The 4,963-nt window shown below is 49.3% G+C and overlaps 1 long non-coding RNA gene across 1 annotated transcript in view; it reads left to right on the top strand.

Moving 5' to 3' along the window:
- Positions 1–3,327, top strand: part of LOC109312175 — an 8,449-nt gene extending 5,122 nt beyond the window's left edge. Inside the window, exon 3 of the long non-coding RNA XR_002101711.1 lies at positions 3,318–3,327. This is a non-coding gene — a long non-coding RNA (uncharacterized LOC109312175). The remainder of the gene's footprint in view (positions 1–3,317) is intronic.
- The last annotated feature ends 1,636 nt before the right edge of the window (positions 3,328–4,963 follow it).

The following is a 4,963-nucleotide window of genomic DNA, read 5'->3' as shown; positions in this document are numbered from 1 at the left end:
AGTGGCATACACGTGGGTTCACACCTCTTGGGGTTGAGACAATAGCTCGGGGTTAGTGGCATACACATGGGTTCACACCTCTTGGGGTTGAGACACAATCCAGGGGTACACTGGAGCACTAGAAAAGGTGGCAATGCTTCCTGGTGGGCAGATACAGCCAGCCAAGCAGAGATCTTCCTGCACAGACCAGAAGAACCTGACATAGTTGCAGACACCAATGCGGGAAGCGGACAGAGGCATCTTAGCGCAGACTAAAATGCCTCGTGACAACGAATGGAGAGCTCGACATCTCCTGGACAACACAGCAGCCATCTCTGGAGGCCTCTCACTGCTGCCCATGAAAATGAACGGGAGTGCGGTTTTGCAGGGCAAAGTACAACGAATATCTAGGGGCAGAACCCCCACCGAAAGCACAGGAGATACCCCATGTCTACACAGGCCAAGCTGCTCTGTGCTTGGCAAAGGTAGCTTGGCAAAAGCACAGGATAAGCTGGAGTTTTTAGCAGCAAATTCTTCAAGCCCCTAGCATCGTGCAACGTAAACAGACATGCCCGGAGGGTCAGAATTTGGCCATTTTCAGTTAAATGATCATGTATATAATATATTCCCCGCCTTCACAGAGTACGAAATGAAATAATCTTCTCAGATAGAGACTCCCATTACCAAAAGCTCCTTCTTGCCTGCTTCTGAAGGGTTAAACCCTCTCTTTTAGGCTCTTCCAGGGAAATCTGAGCTGGCCCAGATTTCAGCCGAGCTCTGTGATCCCTACTGCTGCTAGGACAAGGCTGCTGTCAAGGCCAGGGAAGCAGAAAGCCCAGAGAGACACCATTTTCTGGCTTGACTAAGAAAACAAGCAGCTGCTGAGGTCTGTGCAGAGCTGACATGGAAGCACGTGAGTCTGAAAAGCTGCGCAGGGATTTGGCTGCACCATTGCTGGGAGCAGATGGCTCCAGGGAGGTGGGTAGGACATGGGTCACGGCTCGTGCCTAGGCTGGCCATCCTCTGAGGTGATCCCATGCTGATGGCTATTGGGAAGCCTCCACGTAAGGCTTCAGCTGAGCATCAGCACCGCGGTATGAGTGTTGGCTGGGGCTGCGGGGAGGTCTGGGTGGATCATGGCAGTCACCTGCTCTTAGCAATAGGAGCACTATTTCCAGGACAGGGTTGAACACATTGGTTGGGATTAAATACAGGACATCGTTCTCTGGGGCTGTCAGCCCGGCAGTAACCCTGACATGAGGTTTGCAAAGAGCCCCCACCACTATACAACTCGATGGCCTCATCTACTCATAGAAAACCTTGTACTGATTTGTCTCAGCCTAAATCATGAAAGCCCCTTACCCTGTTCCATGCAGATGAAATCAAGCCGATACAGGGGGGCCTTGCACTGGTATAACTTACTGCCACAGTCACTGATACTGTCATATGACCCTTCGCACTAGCAGAGCTGCCACCGCTCTAGGGGTTGTGCTAATTTAACCCTTTGCCTTGCTTCCAAGTTGCACATATGATCTTGGATAGGTCATTGAGGGTATGGACAGACAGACATGTTACCCTGGGGCAAAGGGGGATGGGGATGTATTAGGTATCAGATGCTCAATGGAAACTGCTTGTGTGCATGCCCTTGCAATGCAGTGAGTGGGAGCTAAACTACTGTAGCTTGGGTCTCAATTAAAGTGAGATTAGTTACCCTGATTTACCTTCCAGTTGTCCCCGGGTAAGCTCATACACATGGGAAATTACTAAGGAGCAGGTGACACACAAGAAAGCCCTGTCCTCTTCTGCGTCACAGTAAGATGTTCCTATATCCATCCCCTTGATTTCTCTGTGCCTCAGCTCTCCATCGGAAAATAGGGTTGGCTTAATTCATCTATTTACACAGGCAGACAAGGCTCTTTGGGTAAATCTGAGATCTTTTATTAGACCGACTCAAATAGTTGGAAAAACTTTTCCAGGCAGGACTGGCCTTACTCTTTGCCTGGCACATAGGGACTCTGCTCATCCTGCGCAGAAATGAGAATCAGGTGATTTCAAACAGCACGTTATTGCATTGCAAATAGAAACGCTTTACACGAACAGCCAGACTTCATCCCCTTCCAATTATACCGAGGGTGAAGGAGATGAAAATAAACAGCTGTGCGCGGCCTGGGAAGGATGCGCTTGGAAGACATGCCATTTTTCCACCTCGGGGTCAAATCTGGCGAAAGCCATCTGCTAAGGGACCGTTTAACCCAAAAGAAGATGGCTTGTAACATCCTGACATTCTGTCACGCTCGCCTCAGGGAGCAGAGATCACGCCAGGAACTGCAGACAGGGGGAAAAAAAATCTGTGGATCGTGTTCTCCAACCAAATTACATGACATCAACGGGGACACAAAAATATCGTGGGGACCTCAGGTGGTGGCAGGGGCCGGTTCCTTGGGCATGACGACTGCAAACATCTCTCGCAGCTGAGACATGGCAGGGACGTTGCGTGGGGCGAGGATAGGCTGTACTGTTATCCATTGGTACTGGGAGACCTGTCTTGGTGTGGAAAGTTGAAGGGTCTGCTACTGCTAAATCGAGGTCCAGCCAAACCTTCTTCCAAGTGCCCAGGGTTTATATCCAGCTTTCAGCCCGAGGCAGAGAAAGAAGTCTCGACAGACCATCTGGGCATCATATGCTTAAAATGTGCCAGAGGGGGTGTACTTCAATACCACCCCCCAACAATAGATGGGTAGGGGAACCTGAAATTATTGTGTTCAGCTTCACTCTGGGTTTTGGATCCTGGCACTGGGGGGGAAACAAACAGGATCTCCGAAGGGCTAAAAATGCCCAAACCAAACAGCATCCCTGGAGCTGAGCCAGGAGCGGCCAGCGGGATGGTGGACCAGTGGCGACCTTAGGGGAGGGCAAACCGGGTGACTGCCACACTTTAGCGGGCCCCAAAATGTTGCAACAAACGTCCAACTTGCTTATAGGTCATCAAAATTAAGGGGCCTCAAATGACTCTCTTGCCCAGGGCCCCATCAACCCTAAGGCCACCACTGGGTGGACCTGAAAGTCCCCTTCTTTGATGGGAGGGTAGCTGAGCCCACGGCGGGAAGATTTGTGGAAGAATCAATAGACCTCAGCTGGGAAAGGAGAGAGGGAGAGAAGAGCACTGCTAAGGAAATATAAACCCTCTGTGGGCTTAGGAGCTTCCTTGTTCTTTGCAAAGAGTTGGGTTGGGAAGTGAATTGCTTGCACAAATCCACGTGCAGCCAAGAGCTGGAGGGAGAGAGCATTTATGCAGGGCCTATCCAGACTGATCTGTCCCTTGTCCCTGCAGCTTCCAGCTTTCAGAGGCCTAGAAATCCTCATTCGGAGGTTGCACCCCTTCCTTCCAGTTATGCTTCCTATGCACCGATAGGCCTCTTGCAATCCAGTGGCCGGCTTACTAAGAGATAACAACCTACTCCTAGTGCCAGGGAATGACACTACTCCTCCAACTCAAGTCGTAGAGGGCTAGAGGCCAAGGTCAAGCACAGCCGACACAGCCCTGGGGAGGAAATGGTCACACAAATCCATTCCCCCTATTAGTCACCAGGATTTGTGCAAAGCACACTGCCATGCCATGCACAGCAGGCAACGGCGCTGACTATAAAGAGACTGAATGTGCTGCCAGCATCCCAGCACTGGGCTCAGTCCTTTTAGCTGGTGGACTGATGATGAAGCCAAGAGCCTCCAGTGGTAAATGTGTGTGCAGACACAGCTTGAGCTAAAGAACGAGGGGCCCCATAGCTTGAGCGTCACAACACAGACCTCCCCGAACCTGCCCGGAGGGGCCCAGGAACACATGCTCCACATTGGCTTACACAGAGCCTTTGATTCACCAAGGGATTTAGGTACCTCACTGCCTCTGTAGCCTCCCAAATCTGGTGGCATTCACAAAAACCCTACTCCATGGCTGTATAGCACGTGAACTCCCACAATTTCTCCTAATAAAATCCCCTCCACGCCTGCGTTTCTGCTTCTGGCCACGCACACAACCACCTGAGCACGGGCAGCGTCAAGTAGCAAGAGGTCTAGTGTAAGATTAAGCACCAACTGGACTTACAGACACATGCTCCTTCACCTATCACTCCTCTGGGGCCAATCCAGCAGGCACGCTCTGACCCGATGCTATGGGCGGGAGGATGCGGGGTGCTCCCCATCACCTGCTTTTACTCAATAGACCAGCACTGTCCTGGGATATGGAAAGCTTAGGTTCAAACCCCTCTTCTGCAGAGACCTGAACCTGCACCTCTGGCTTAACCCGTTTCTCCCACCCCTTCGTTGTCTTGTCCATTTGGCTTTCTAGTTCTTTGCAGCAGAGACTACCTCGCTCCATGTGTCTGTACGGTCTCAGGTTATTGCGGTGATGATAAGACTATCAAAGAATAACAGAAGTCAGTAGTTCCTGCAGTAATACGCCTTTGCATGAGTGGCTCCAATGAATAATCCCAAAAATGGTGCATACCATGAGCTGACCTGATACTTCCCGCCACCCACCTTTTAGCTCTGCAAAGGACTGTTGGGCCCGTCAACACCCGTATTTTTTTAAGGTTGATAGAATTTAAAAGATTTATTACCTGATATGCATATTTAATGAGGCTGAAAGAGTCCATAAATGTAACATGAGCTTTGCCGGTATTTAAGGTTACCAATTAATTAATTATTCTTTGAAGATGTCAAACATTTGTAGATTTAAAAAGTTTATAACCTTCAATAAATTTTTCCAGGGCTTAATAAATTCCTTCAGATTTATACATCTTCTTAAACGTGCTCCATCTCAAACAAATTCAATAATGCATGTGGGTTTCAAAAAGAGAGAGAGAGAAAGAGAGAGGGAATTTATTAAGTCTTGATTTAATGGGAAATAGATGTATTAAATCACTTCAGCATTTTATTACGGTACTTGATTGATTTTTCAACAGTTTCTTCCAAAAGAGAAAGCTCGATC

This window comes from Crocodylus porosus, unplaced genomic scaffold, assembly GCF_001723895.1.
Source record: "Crocodylus porosus isolate Cpor-Errol unplaced genomic scaffold, CroPor_comp1, whole genome shotgun sequence".
Classification (NCBI taxonomy): Eukaryota; Metazoa; Chordata; order Crocodylia; family Crocodylidae; genus Crocodylus; species Crocodylus porosus.
This window is presented reverse-complemented; position numbering and strand designations above follow the sequence as displayed.